We start from the raw sequence: 16,790 nt of genomic DNA on the forward strand, positions 1-16,790 counted from the left end.
ACACACACACACACACACACACACACACAAAATGCCTGTTTTTTGAAATAGGCCTAGATGGCAAAGTTATGTTAAAACATCGTTTGTTATGATAATTTAATATTTGTTCTTTTACTGTGTGAACATCTTTTTGAAAATTTCTACATCACATTGGGCTTGCGGCACCCTTCTAGTACTAGTACTAGTTTTACCATTATCATTTTAACATTGCACATGGTGCAGTGTTGTGTACACATCATTACTTGTATATCAGTGGAAATTAATTCATTTTGTGTTTTAACTGGATTATATTTCATGAAGTTGACAGGACCTATGACAGTCGGTAAGTACAAGTTTAAGTATAGATTGGGGTAAAATAACCGAAATGCAAATGGTTAGGTTAAAGTTTAAAAAGGATCAAAATCATCGGATGCCACAATAGACGAATTTCACATTCTGAAGAGTTATCTCCCGTTGTCGACATTACATTCAGTTACAGGCACAGATCCAGGAATTTTTTCCAGGGGGGAAAACAAACAAACAAACAAAATAAAAACAATGATGGTGGGGTACATGTTTTTAAAGGGGGAGGGTGTTCAAAGTCATTTTTTATTTGCTTCTGTAAATCAGTATATAGTCCTATTTAAATAACTCTGCAAATTCCAGGGGGGGGGGGGGGGGTTCCAATCTCCCAAGCCGCTCCCTGTCCCTGAAATGACAAATGATCATGTGACTCCAAAATAATAGAAAACTTTTCCATTTGACTATACATAATTTTGTTTCTTGTGTTATTATGTTATGTACATCTAATGGTTTAAGGTTATGAACCCCTGGAGGTCATCCCAACTCTCTTAATGAACTGGAAATGTTCACAATATGACTACATCAAATTAAATAAAAGTGCACCAATGATAAGATTGCTTGACATTTCATCCATGAATTTGGGTCAACCCATGTAGAATTAGGAATGAAAATCATTCAAAGAGATGGACCATTAAACTATTTGTATATATTCACATTTTTTTATGTCAAAACAAAGTATTAGTTTCATGAACAAACAGGGGAAAGGGCGAGGGGAAGGAGTTATCTCTTTACGTCTTAATTGTTGAAAACTCCTATAATGAATGTTAACCTCAAATCCGACTTGTACGTCTTCATTAATTTTAAGTGGTGGTGTCTCCATATGAGTGAAAATTCCCGAGAGGGACATTTAACAACAAACAAACATTAATGACTTAAAAAACACAATATACATGTACATGTTTATTAGTCAACGGATATACTTCTGGTCATATCTCTAGTTCTCCCTTGAATCAGAAATGAATGATATAAATATTTTAAGAATGATTAAGAGTTGAAAAGGTTGTGCATTTTAAAATTGACTAAGCTCTGTGTTTGAATTAGCTATACCAGTTTAGCTTATTTTGCTACTCAAAGCACCTCGATTAACTATTTTTAATCATACTGTTTTCTGAAATGTGAAGTTTTTTTCAACATGGATACAAGTCATACCTTTTCAGCTTCTGAAAACAATGCATGAGAAAAAACTGCTTTTCAAATACTGTAACTCTTTCCAAGTACTTGTGATCATCAGTTTTTAGCTCACTTAAGTTTTTCTCGTTTTCTGATCACATTTTGTCTGTCATCCATCTGTCCGCCTGTAAACTTTTCACATTTTTGTCTTCTTCACTAGAACCGCTGGGCCAATTTCAACCAACCCTGCCACAAAGTATCTTCAGGTAAAGGGGATTCAAGTTTGTTCAACTGAAGGGTCACACCCTCTTTTAAGGGGGATAATCAAGAATTAGTGAAAATTTGGTGGTATCATTTAAAAAGGTCATATCAAGAACCACTGACTGGGCCCAAAAAGTTGAAACTTTCTTTACATAGACTTAGTGTAGATTCAAAATTATTCAAATTATGACCCACTGGGGTAGGGTGGGGCCACATATCCACATATGGGGATCCAATGATTTACATAGAAAAATGCAGGGGATTTTTTCCATCATAAATCTTCTTCTCAAGAACAGCAAGGGCTTATTGTCATCCGTTTTCGTAAAAGGGACCGAGGGGACATTAAATCTCATTTGTTTGTCAGTCTGTCCATCTGTCACAATAAATTTAACCTTGGTCATAACTTTTTAATAATAAGAGATAGGGCTTTCATATTTCACATGTACATTACCTACAAGAACTTTCTAAACATACTATGATTTTTGAACCCATGACCTTGACCTTGAAGTTTGACCTACTTTTCAAAAAAATTAACATTATTTTAAATTGACCATTTTGAAAGAGAAAAGATAGGGCATTCATATTATACATGTATATTACGTGTGACAAGACCTTTCTAAATATATCAAGACTTTTGACTCTGTGACATTGACCTTGAAGATCTATTTTTTCTATTATTAACAGTAAAATGTTTCATATATGTTCTCGACGTCCAGGCAGCTCCAGAGCCACATGGCCGTAACATAATAAACGTAATAAAATGTATATAAAATTCTGGGTTCATATAGCCAAGGGTTTTTCCCGGAGGACAACCGCAATGTAATAAACCGGATATAAAAAAACCATTTTTATATCAACAGCGTAAAAACGAATAATATTTCACTTCACCATACATTCCATATAAACTTTTCATACTTTTACGCATTAATACGGCACGGCTGTTCTAGAGTCGATAGAATTTTTTTTCTAAATGATAACGTTTAAGTACTGTACGTTTATTTATTTGTTGTTTAACGTCCATCTCGAGAACTTTTCACTCATATTAAGACGCCACCACTTGCCGGTGGAGGGCTGCAAATTTATACCTATGCTCGACACTCAAGTCCACTGAGCAGTGAGGGATCTTTTTCATGCCAACACCTATTGCGACACGGGACCTCTATTTATACGGTCTCATCCGAAGGACAGGTCTTCACGTCCCACACTGGGATTCGAACCCGCGACATAAGGATCAGTTCCTTACTCCGCGACTCTAGAGCAGACGCTCTAACTACTGCGCCACGCTGGCGACAAGTACTGTACGTTGTAGATAGGTAAAGTCATGGAATCGACTCTAACGTAATAATCCCATGTCAGCTATTGTTTAAATTACGTTTCAGTACGCTTATGAAGAGTTGTAAAAGCAGCTGTAATGTATTTAAGCGAATTCTTGTTGGTTATTGGAAGAAAAACGGCACCATATTCTTATGTAATATTTTCTCTTGATATAGTGATACGTATTCTCTTTAGAGAAGTCGACAGGCATTCGCCTATATCCACCTCTCTTCGCAAGCCTTCATTTTTTTTATTCCTGGAAAACGTATAAATTTAGAACCGGTGGCGGCCTACACTTCATCTGACATTTCGTCTAAAATATGCCTGAATTTTTGTAACAGGCGTGTTATATTAACAATTTCTACTCAAATAAACACAACTGTCACAAGCAAACCAACCTTTACGAGTTGATAATCCATTTTTACAACTTCTCCATCCCGGATTTAAACTATTGTTTATCTACTACAGCTTATTAGAAAATATTGAAAATTCTAAATCGGATAAATTGAAAAAATTGGTTTCATAGAAGTTTTTGACAATTCACTTTTGATTTAGCATAATATTCAAAATAAATATTATCACTTATATTTAATTTTACTATTTTCATACGATTAAAATGTAAATTTGAGCTTTGAAATATTTCATTACTTCCCTTCTCAATACTTAAAATCTTTCCTTTTATTTTTAAACAATATATACACTATCTTTCCCAACAAATATTTAAACCAAAGAACGAAAAAGAATTGAACAAAACTTGAGGAAATAATGTTTCGTTAAATCAAACATAGTAGACGATTTGTATTGTGTCATTAATACTTTGTAAAAATATTTCCAGATTTATCCGAATTATAGTTTTTTTTAAATCCTTCAAGAGTTACTTGCTCAAAATTTAAATCGGGGATGGAGATGGAGACCTTGTAAAAACGGATTAGCGATACATTATAATTAAAGGTAGGTTTTCATGTGACAGATGTGTTTATTTATGCTGAAATTGATAATAAAATATGTCTGTTACGTACATTCAGGCATACTATAGACGAAATGTCAGTTGAAATGTAGGCCGTCACCGGTTCTAAATTTATACTTTTTCCAGAATCAAAACATATTCTTATTCACCTATGATGGTATCGATACCGAAAAATTCATGGCCTGGCTAATGGACTATATATGTTGATTAATATCCACTAAAGTGTGATGTCTATAGAACCTTTACTTTATTTACAAATCTTTAACCATGATAAGATATTGACAAATATTTTAAACCGTAATATAATAGTTTATTTACAAACCGAAAGTTCTACGGAAAGGGGATTTCCATCAGACAGATATTTCATCATACAGGTTTGTCTATTTTATACCCAATTACAATTTTCATATAAAATGTTCGATTGCCATGAGTGATGTTCTTTTTTTTAAATTTCTAAAACTCATTAATTAATTAATTAGAAAAACACGCTCGATTGGGAGAAATATTTTTTCTCTTATCTAAAGAACAACGTTTCCTATATTACTCTTGAACAAGAGCAAGGGCTTCATAATTTAATTATTAATAAATTATGATTTTAATATTATGTCAGAAGAAATATAAGTTAAGTATATAAGTGTACATTTATATGAAGAACCCGTCTGAGATTGACATTTATAGATTATGATAGCCTCAATTTATGAAAACTTCTAAAAATAGCCCATTAACAGTAATATTTTATTTTATACGCATTTTATGTAAATAAGAGATAAAGATCTGTCTGCATTTCAGATTTCTGCTTATCAAAAAATTTATGATACATCGGAATGTTTCACATACCTCGACTCTCAGAAACAATTTATGTGGGACTGTGTGGAAAAGTAGGGAGTCCTACAGAGGTGAGACTGAGGAGGGAAATAATGGAAATCAACGAGAAGGTGAGTAAACCTGTGCACATTTTGTGGGGATTAGAGGAAATGATGAGTGGGAGTAGGCGTGAAGGATTCAGACTTCCTGCTTCAGATATAGATGTCATGTATTGGTATCCAGACCACAAGGTTATATGTGATCTTTCACAGATCAGTTTCTACCGTATCCCACAGCACACCGTGATTCTGATGGAATGTGAGGGTTTACCACCAGGATTTACTAGACTTAATCTAATGACTGCATCAACCCGCCCAAAAATCAGGTCCTCCTGTATAATGAGCAATAACGAAGTTTATATATCTAGTATCTTATTTCGCGAGAACCATTTGCGTTTACTACAGTCCAACCCTATTGTCAGCACCTCCCCTTTCCTTCATGGACCTTGTTCTACGATAATCATACAAGACGAAACAGAACTAGACAATGCATACTGTTTACATTCACAGCAATGGCCGACAGGAGCTCTACCATGGATACAGCGATGTCGACAACAAGGTTGGCCATCTGAAAGTGTTCTATCAGATATATTAAGGGAAGGATTTCATGTTGTTCCCATCAGTAGCACACCAGAACATGGAGAAGAATGGAGAATCTCATTCTCACAGGCAGAACAAAAACTTGTTTATTCAATGAATCATTGTCAGTTTTTGTGTTACGGCCTTTTTAAATTTTTTCTTAAAGAAGTAATTAATTTTCAAAATAATACCCCAGTTCTTTCTTCATATTTCATAAAAACAATTCTATTTTGGACAATTCAGAAAAAGAATTTTTTGAACTGGACACCTGATAACTTGTTGCCTTGTTTTTGGGAATGCTTTAAACTTTTGATACACTGGATACACATTGGAGAATGTCCAAACTTTTTTATTCCTCATAACAACATGTTTCGACTAAAAGTTATCGGGTTTGTCCAAACTTCATTGTTCAGTAATTTGTATGATTTGTATAGTAAGGGGATATCATGTTTGCTATTAAGTAAAACCTTGAGACCTTACCTCAGTAAAGCCATATTAAACGGAGCATTGACAGTCTGTACGGAGGAGAGCAGTATCATATCTAGCAGTGAGTTAGATAATAAATTCTTAACCGAATTAACATTTGGCAAGTATATATTTCGTATGGAGGAGTTCTACGTTTACATGAAACAAATAGAGAGTGTTATGAGAGGAAGGTTGACACGATATAGGCTAGTTATATTACAAAGTATGACATCAATGGTGTTACAGAGCACTGCCAGCTTGTTACATAAAGGAATATATCCGAATAAAAATCATAATAAGGTGTATTATAAATCAGCTACTAAAGTATTTTTATTGCTAAAACTGTCATGTTCATTTGGTTTCGTGTCAGACATTCTGTATCTTGCTATGTACTTCTACAGAACACGTAGATATGAACATTCTCTCAACTGTTTACAGAGAGCACAGAATGGAATAACATTGCAATATAATATACATTCTGCTGCAGTAAATGTAGATGTGTACAGACACTACATGTTTGGGATATCTTTGGGTCACAAAATAAGAACTCAAGTAGCATGCATTAAGTTACTATGTGTGTACACTTACATTGATGAACTAGTATTAGAGCAGAATATAAGTAAGAAGAATGGCATTTTTGTATTATATATTCCACCTCTAGTATTGTTACACATGTTGTTAATACTGAGTTACCACAGACTTGGTGACACAGTCAGATCTCGGCAATCTCTACGGGATCTACAGACTCTGCTTTTCTGTGATGACGGGGTTTGTGTACCAATTGAAATAAGAGATATATCATGGCAAATAATTGGAATTTGCCAACAAATCTGTGGGGACGTGTTTGGGTCTCTAGAGGCTTATCAACATTCGTTACAGCAAGAAACATATCACAAGATTCAGGAAGCGACAATTATAAGAATGAACACACCTCAACATGAGATGATGTAATTTATTTCTATGTCAGCGTAACTGTTTACAGATCATATTTTTATATTTCTAGAAAGACACTGCGTAATTTTCCATTTATGTTCATTATATTTATCTTCTGTTTTCAGTTGTTTACATTGTTAATATTTGCATGCTCTTGTATATATCGCCGATATTATCTAGTTATTTCCTATAAGTGAGGATGTTTCTAACTTTTAAAAAAAATAATAAATTGTTCATTTTAACTTGTCTGATGATAATGCACGAGATGGAGGAATAAAGGACATTTCATAGTGTCTCATGTATCAATGCCCATCTTTCTTAAATGTCTGTCTTAGATATTTTTTGTTGTTAATATATGAAAAATATTCAACGTTAATTTTTCACCTATGTCACTTAGGTGACATATTGCAACTAGTTTATTTTTTTGTAATTGGGTCGTTATATTGTATGGGAATCGTAAACTTTTGAACATTCAAAAGTTTTTCCACTACTGAATTAATCCTAGTAGCAACAAAAATTTGTATGGTGCAATCATAGTGAAAGGGGACACAAATTATGAATTTTTTTATAGTTTCTATCTTCCTGGGATCTGAGGGACGAGGGCAAACTCATGAAAAGGTCATGCAATCTTCGACAATCTTCTCAATTCTTGGGCTTCAAGCAGTCAAATTGCTAGCATGGTTATAAAATGCAACTGAGACTTCTACCAAAATTGTGAAATTCATGCCCTAGGTCCAGGGCTCAGACTCCAAAGTGAGACTTTTTCTTGGAATTATAGTCTATGGGTTCAGTGTTCAGGCTTAAGGTGGAGCTTAGTTGGTGAAAATGTATGGGCTTACGGCGGGTTTGACCGGTCGACAGGGGATTCTTACTACCCCTATATGCATTTGATTCCACCTCTGGAATTTCCGGAGGTCCGAGTTTCATGTATTTGTACTGTTTGCAAATTTTGTTTAGATTGATCACTGCACTTATTTATCTTCACCATTTTCATCTTTAAAAAATCTTATTTAGGTATGTTTATCTAGCAGTCAAACTTATTGCATGAATGTAATGTATACATGTATACATTCGTGATCTCTGTGTTCATCATGTGTTAAGGATATCTCGTGGAAAACAGATTTTATGATGACTATGAATGGATATTCTTTTACGAAAAAGAACTGACTTTGTATCAATAACGTACATGTAAATGGAAGCTTATTTTAAGAATTATCCTAATATCAACATTTACATTTTTTGAAATATCAGTGCTTCCGAAATATGACCGAATCAATCAATCAATATCAGTACAGATAAAAACTTCTTTTTAATACTGGAGATAGACGAGTTTCTATTGCATTTTCCTACATTTAATTTTATAGCTTTTCCAGATTCAATAGGCAAACATTTTCAACTGTGAATCAGTGGGTGGTTTGACTTTTAGGTGTCATAAAAATATGTACATACCTCTACTTTCTGGTGGTAAAGGCATGAGGCAGAGACAAACAAGCCCCCTTAATACCGGGAGTGGGTAGGAGGGGCTTTCTTGAAAATAGCGCTTTGCTGTAAATTTAGTATGAACTTGTCTCCTTTGAAGATTCATATTGTGCGAGGGTTATCCCAGAAAAACGCAAACATTTTCAATATTTTTTGTTTCACTAATACCGAGTATTATAAAGCTAAAAAATGGCACGCAAAAAAAAAATCTACATTCTTAAGAAAAATCAAAGAATTTTCAGTAATATATCTCCATAAATAGCATTTTTCTTTTTGGTAAACGAATCATTCAAAAATAGCTGCAAGCGCAATATCGACGACGTCGAAACGTGGCTCGTGGAATATTTGAATTTGTGCGTATTTAAAAATTCATTCGAAGCATCAATTCGATACTGAATTTTATTTTCTTCTAGTTACGGAAATATCCATTTCACACGTACTTGATTTTAGAATAAATCAAGGAATAAATTCTTTTAATAGACAATTTCCCAACCCCAATCTAAACCTAACTGCTGGAATACTTAACGGTTTTCTTCACGTATGACGTCCAGCTCAGTTTGTCGTCATTTTTGTTTGCCTATCAAACGCATCTTCCATCGGATAACCAGTCCATTCATCTTTGAACTTCTTTTACTATGTATAAACCTGTGATCGATGCAGGTATTTGTGTCGTTCCCTCGTTCCCAGTTCTTTTTCCGTAAGAACAGGAGTCAAACCCCGCTGCACACAATACTGAGTGATAATTTGGTGCATCGTATTATCGCTCGACGTCGCCGTTTTTGGCAATATGAAATGTGCGGAGATAACGAACAGTATTCGAACTCAAAAGTCCATGAAACACTTCAAATTAGGAGCAAAGCAAACACAGACCTCTAAACATCAGAGATAGGATCAGGTGCCATGGAGGAGTGAGCATTCCCTGCCGACCGGTCACACCCGCCGTGTGCTCCTTGTCATGATCGGGAAATAACGGAAAAATCCGTCGACAATTCAGTGTGAAAATAATGGTCTAACAATAAGTATGAAAAACGTCACTCAGCATTTGAGTTTATGTTAGATTGTATTTGCTGACAAGGTCATTGTATCGAACATAGAACTTAAGAAATGATGACTTAAAACGAGACTGCTGATATTCTTGTTTCATCAACTTGTTTGTCAATAGCTTACCTCGTTTTAAAAATTGTTCATACGTAGAGAATGCTCTAGCGTATCAAATCAAGATATAAACTCCGTCTGCACATGATGAAGGTATATTGCTGCATAAGTAAGGGAAGTTGAAATTATCACGTTTATCATAAAGCTTGGTTGTTAGATTACCATTTACGTCTTTTTTCTAGTAAAATATCGAAATATGAAACAGATGTGTCAGACTCTCTAGTATCTTTTATTTAAAGCTCACCGGGATATATCGTGTCGACATAAGAATGGAAATAACCATTGTTAATTGACAATACGTCGTCGATATATCTAAATGTCGAGTTGAATATCTAATGAATGGTGTGTGTGTGTGTGTGTGTGTGTGTGTGTGTGTGTGTGTGTGTGTGTGTGAGGGTGTGTGTGTGTGTGTGCATATAACGTCATATTTTGATATTTATGATGTTAGAGTATTGATGTTTTTAACACACGAGTACTCTAGATCATAAAGTTCCTAAGAATATAATTTTTTTGCACATCATATTTCCGTATAGCCTGGTAATAAAGAAAATATTGCTGACAATGCTTTTTTTGAAATTCAAGAAATTGGCATGCGCCGACCACAGATATTTAACACCCTTTGAATGTTGTTTATAAATGCTTATGGCATTGAAACCTTACAATATTTAGCCTAAATGACAAACATATCATTTCCCAACATTATGCCAAAAATGAATAATTTTGGTCAAGTAGTTTATGCAATTTTTAAAAAAGTTCGCGTTTTTGTGGGAACAGTATGTCGGTTACAGTATGCATCTATCCTCACTGCATATATTGTCGGCCATTGATAAATATTCTCGCCGGCTGAAAAATCATATGCATGTACATTTTGTCATCGCCCATCAATATGTTCCTATCCTCAATGCACATATTGTGGCCCCACAGTTATGGTATACTTAAGGAATGTTTACCTTTACTTTTGTAAATGCTACTGATGTTTAAATAAGACAAATTTGTCTACTATGCATGTTATGAAGGCACAAGTGAAATAGTGCATTTTTTCTTGTATATTAATATACGCACGAGTTTAAACGAAAAGATGGTATTCAACACAATTTCAATTACAGTCATTCAGTATAGAAAGCAGATATATAAATAAAATAATATGATTGATCGTGTTGACGATTTCATGAAATTGCAATTCACTAAAACATAAATCAATCGTTTTGAACGCATAATTGTCATTTTTTTTATCTTCAATGAACCAGCTTCAATAAAATCTTAAAATTTTAAATCCATCAGTAAGACTGTGAAGATGGAGAATTGTGTGTTTTTTAGAATCATAAAATAAAGTTAAATTTTGATTCGGTTTCAATCAAAAGCATTTACCTGTATTTCTAAGCCTAATACATTTGCTTTTACCCTATAATTTGATTGATTGATTGATTGAATGTTGTTTTACGTCCCATTCGAGAATTTTTCCCTCATATAGAGAGGTCACCATATACCGGTGAAGGGCTTCAAATTTTGACCTTTACTCGGCACCCAGGGCCATTGAGCAGTGAGGGATCTTTATCGTGCCAACGCCTGCCGTGACAAGGGGCCTCGGTTTTTAAGGTCTCATCTGAAGGACCCGCAACTTTCACTTCAAAGTGCCGAGTGCATGGCGAAGGAACAGTTGCTACCCATTTTTTATCGACTTAGGTCAGTCGCGGCCGAGATTCGAACTCACGACCTCCCGATCACGAAGCGAGCGCTCTACCGACTGAGCTACCGTGAACGGTCCCTATAATTTGAAGGCTGGTTGTTAACCATGTGATATGTTACATATGTTATTGTAAGTGTGTGTTAGGACGTTAATAGTAATCTAACAACAAAACTTTATGATAAACATGATGACCTGAACTTTTCTATCGTCAACTTCCCTTATTTATGTAGCCATATACCCTTATCACCTGCATATGGAGTTTATATCTCCCTTTTCATTGATACACAAGAGCATGCTCTACGTACGAACAATTTTTAGAAGGAGGCAAGCCATTGACAAACAAGTTGTTGAAACAAGGATATCAACAGTCTCGTTTGAAGTCAATTATAAAAATTCTATTGTCGATACAATGACCTTGACAGCAAATACAGTTTATCATTAAGTCGCATGCTGACTGACGTTTTTTATACTAATTATTAGGCTTTTATTTATGCACTGAATTCTCTACGGATTTTTCCCTTTGTCCGATTATGACGAGCACACGACGTCGTGACCGGTCGACAGGGGATGCTAACTCCTCCATGGCACCTGATCTTACCTTTGAAGTCTTGGAGGTCTGTGTTCCGCTCATTATTTGTATTGTTTCAATGGACTTTTGAGCTTGATTACTGTTCGTTATCTCCATATTTTATCCACTAATGCCCCTATGGCTTATTTATATTCTTTATATATATGACTTCTAGTTTATTGTAATAATGAATACATAAATGTCCCTAATGTTTTACTATGATTTATACCAAGATGTCCTCTACAGTAACTGTATCGTACAAATGTAATGATTTACGTACACAGATATCCTTGATTGTATTGTGATAATTAATACATACATTGTATAGTGATGATTCAAACGTACATGTCCTCGATTGTATTATGATAAGCGTTCCACTCTTGTGTAAGATATGTATACACTTTCAATTATGTGTGTGTGTGTGTGAGTGTGTGTGTGTGTGTGTGTGTGTGTGTGTGTGTGTGTGTGTGGGTGTGTGTGTGGGTGTGTGTGTGTGTGTGTGTGTGTGTGTGAGGGTGTGTGTGTGTGTGTGTGTATAAAATGACTGGGTACATTTAAGCAAGACGATCCATCAACGATTTCTCAATAGTTCGTATTTATACGGTATTTAATAAAAAAACAAAAACAAACAAACAAACAAATAATTGCCTAATTCCATTTCCGGCTTTTTGCCTATTAGGTTATCCCATGTAAGTTCTTTTTAATTTGTACGATACATTTTTAGCATGATAATCCACCAAAGTGTGATGTGAATAGGAAGGGAATGTCCATCAGAGACAGATATTTCATCACACAGGTTTGTCTATTTTATATCCAAATACACTTTTCATCTTGAATTTCGATTAACATGAGTGTATTTTTTTTTACTTTTCTAGCATTCATAGCATTTAACATGTTAACCCCCCCCCCCCAAAAAAAAATCTTTTTGGAGATTTATTTTTTTTATTATTATTAACAGTACAACATTTCCTATATCCTTTCGACGCCCAGGCACTTCTACAGTCGCACGGCCCTAACGTTATAAACGTAATAAAACGGGTTCATATATAGCCAATTGCAAGGGTGTTTTCCTGGAGGACAAATGTAACGTGATAAACCGAATCAAAAAAAAACAAAAAACCTTTTTATATCAACAGCGTAAAAACGAGTAATGTATTTTTACTTCACTATATATTCCATACAAACTTTTCATATTTTTATGCATTAATACGGCTGTTCTAGATTCGATAGATTTTTTTTCTTGATTACGTGAGTACGCTAAGTTGTAGATATGTAAAGTCATGAAAACGGCTCTAACGTATTCTAACGTACTAATCACTTGTCAACTATTGTTTAAATTACGTTTCAGTATGCTTATGAGAAGTTGTAAAAACAGCTTTAAAGTATTTAAGCACATTTTTTTGGTTATTGGAAGAAAAACGACACCGTATTCTTGCGTAGTATTCTCTCTTGATAAGTGATACTTAATGCATACATGTAACATTATGCTTGAATGGATTGAAATTGTTTAGCGTAGCTGAATGTGTTACATGAGATCGAGATTTTAAAAAAGATAAATATACTTGTCATCATAAGGATTTTGTGGATTATGCAATATATAATATGCAGCTTTTCTAATAATTTGCAAAATATGCAATTTTCAATCTATTTTTTAAAGAAAATAAAACCATTTCTATGTCTGCACTTTTTCTATAAGCATGACGTCCATGTAGATTTGTGAGAAAAATTAATTGATTTTTCAATTATGTTGTTCATAATTTTTAACACGTTAGGGAATAGTAAGATTTTCTCTGGAAGTTCTACGTTAAACACACTTGGCTATATGACAGTGGAATTTTGTATCCGTATTATTACGTTGAGGATGTTCTCCAGGAAATCAACCTTGGCTATATTAACCTGGATTTTTATATACGGTTTATTACGTTACTGCTGTCAAAAGGATATTACTCTTGTGCAAGAGCAAGGGCTACAGAATTTTTTTTAATAGAAAACGATTTTGATAATGTCTGGGAAGAAGTATAAGCATATAAAGTGTACGTTTATCCCAAGAAGTCCATAACTTATGGTGGCCTCAATTTATGAAAATCCCCTAAAATAGTCAGCAAACATTGATATTTTATTTCATACGTATTAACTAGTAAAATAGAGATAAAGGAATGTTTGCGTTTCAGATTTCTGCTATTTAACTAATTTATGATACATCGGAATGCATCACATACCTCGACTGTCAGAATCGATTTACGTAGGACCATGTCGTAAAGTAGGGAGTCCTACAGAAGTGAGATTCAGGAGGGAAGTGATGGACACTAAGGAGATGGTGAGTAAACCTGTGTGCATCATGCGGGGATTAGACAAAATGAATAGTGGGAGTAGGCGTGAGGGATTCAGACCACCTGATTCAGATTTAGATGTCATGTATTGGTATCCTGACCACAAGGTTATATGTGATCTCTCACAGATCAGTTTCTACCGTGTCCCACAACACACCGTGATTCTAATGGATTGTGACGACTTACCACCAGGATTTACCATACTTAATCTTATGACTCCATCAACAGATCCACTAATCAGATCCTCCTGTATAATGAGCAATAACGAAGTTTATGTATCTAGTGTCTTATTTCGCGAGAACCATTTGCGATTAACCAAGTACAACACTATTTTCTCTCCTTTGCCTCATGGTCCTTGTTCTACAATTATACTACAAGTCGAAACAGAAATAGACAAAGCATACTGTTTGCAGTCACAGCAATGGCCGCCAGGCGCTCTACCATGGATACAGAGATGTCGACAACAAGATTGGCCATCCGAAAATGTTGTGTTAGATATATTAAGCGGAGGATTCCATGTTGTTTCCATTGGTAGCACACCTGAAAATGGAGAAGAATGGAGAATATCATTCTCGCAAGCAGAACAAAAAAGTATTTATTCAATGAATCACTGTCAGTTTTTATGTTATGGTCTCTTTAAAAATTTTTATAAAGAAGTAATTAATTTTCAGAACAATACATCCGTTCTGTCTTCATATTTCGTAAAAACAACTCTATTTTGGGTAATTCAGAATAAGAAGTTTCTGACTTGGACACCAGATAACTTGTTGCCTTGTTTCTGGGAATGCTTTAAACTTTTGATATACTGGGCACACATTGGAGAATGTCCAAACTTTTTTATTCCTCAGAACAATATGTTTCGACTGAAAGTCATTGGTTGTGTCCAAACTTCACTGTTCAGTAAGTTGTATGATTTGTATTGTAAAGGGATATCATGTCTGCTTTTAAGTCAAACCTTGAGACCTTACCTCAGCAAACCCATATTAAACAGAACATCGACAGTCTGTACAGAGGAGAGCAGTATCAAATCTAGCACTGCGTTAGATTATAGTTTTTTACAGAGTTGGACTTGAACGGGTGTATTTTTTATATTGAGGAGTTCTACGTTTTCATGAAACAAATAGAGAGTGTTATGAGGGGAAGGTTAACAAAATATAAGATCGCTGTATTACAAAGGATGACATCAAATTTGTTACGGGACTCTACCATCTTGATACAGAAAGGAATAACTCCCAATAAAAATTATTGTAATAAGGTGTATTACATAGCAGCTACTAAAGTATATGTTTTGCTAAAACTGTCATGTTCATTTATTTCGTATCCGACATTCTGTATCTTGCTATGTACTTATATAGAACACGTAGATATGAACATTCACTCAATTGTTTACATACAGCACAGAGTAGAATACCATTGCCATTTGATATACATACTGCTGAAGTAAATGTAGATATCTATAGACACTACTTGTTTGGGATGTCTTTGGGTAACAAATTAAGAACTCGAACAGCATGTATTAGGTTACAATGGGAGTTCACTTACGTTGATGAACTGGAATTAGAGCAGGAGATAAGTAAGAAGAATGGCATGCTTAAATTACTTATCCCACCTCTAATACTGTTACACATGTTGTTAATACTAAGTTATCACAGACTAGGTGACGTAATCCGATCTCGGCAATATCTCCGGGATCTTCAGACTCTGCTGTTCTGTGATAATTGGTTTTATATCCCCACTGAGTTAAAGGATATTTCTTGGCAAATATTTGGAATTTGCCAACAAATCTGCGGAGATGACTTTGGGTCTCTAGAGGCTTATCACCAATCATTACAGCAAGGACCATATCACAAGATTCAGGAAGCGACAATTATAAGAATGAACACACCTCAACATGAGATGATGTAATTTATTTCTATGTCAGTGTAACTGTTTACAGATCATTTTTAATTTTCTAGAAGGAACTGTGTAATCATCCATTAATTGATATTCATTATTGTATCTTCTATTTTTAGTTGGTTACATTGCTAATATTTGCATGCTCTGGTACATGTTGATCTATGTTGATCGATATTGTACATGTTATTTCATGTAAGATTGAATGTTTCTAAGTTTAATTTTGTTTTTAAATAAAATGTTGATTTTAACTTGTCTTATGATGATGCACAAGGCGGAGAATGAATGGACAGTTCTAGTGTATCATGCTTCAATGCAAAACTTTCTTAAATGTCTGTAAAAGATATTTTTATCGTTTATAGTTGAAAAATATTTAACGTTAATTTTAGATTACCTGTGTCACTTAGGTGGCATATTGCGACTTTTTTAAAAAAAAATTTAATCTTTCTATTTGTTGTCATCGTGCGTCGATTTATCGTACATGGATTGTAAACTTTTGAATATTTTCAAGTTTTTTTTTTTTTTCAATTACTGAACCAATACTAGTATCAACAAAAATCAGTATAGAGCATTCATGGTAAAAGGAGACAAAAATTTTGATTTTTGGGGGGGGGGTTTCTGTCTCCTTGAGACCTGTGGGGCGGGGAAAAACCATCCATCAAAAATTTATGCAATCTAAGACATCTTCTTTATTCCTGGACATCATGCAGTCAAATTGTTAGCATGGTTATGATAAGCAAATGAACCCTATACCAAAATTGTAAAATTCGTGGCCTCTGGGTCCAGGAGCCCGTTTTACAAAAGAACTTACCACTAAGACCAAAATTTGATTCTTCTCATTACT

Source organism: Saccostrea echinata, unplaced genomic scaffold (genome assembly GCF_033153115.1).
Source record: "Saccostrea echinata isolate AGI-Se365-2 ecotype Australia unplaced genomic scaffold, CSIRO_AGI_Sech_v1 ptg000049l, whole genome shotgun sequence".
NCBI lineage: Eukaryota > Metazoa > Mollusca > Bivalvia > Ostreida > Ostreidae > Saccostrea > Saccostrea echinata.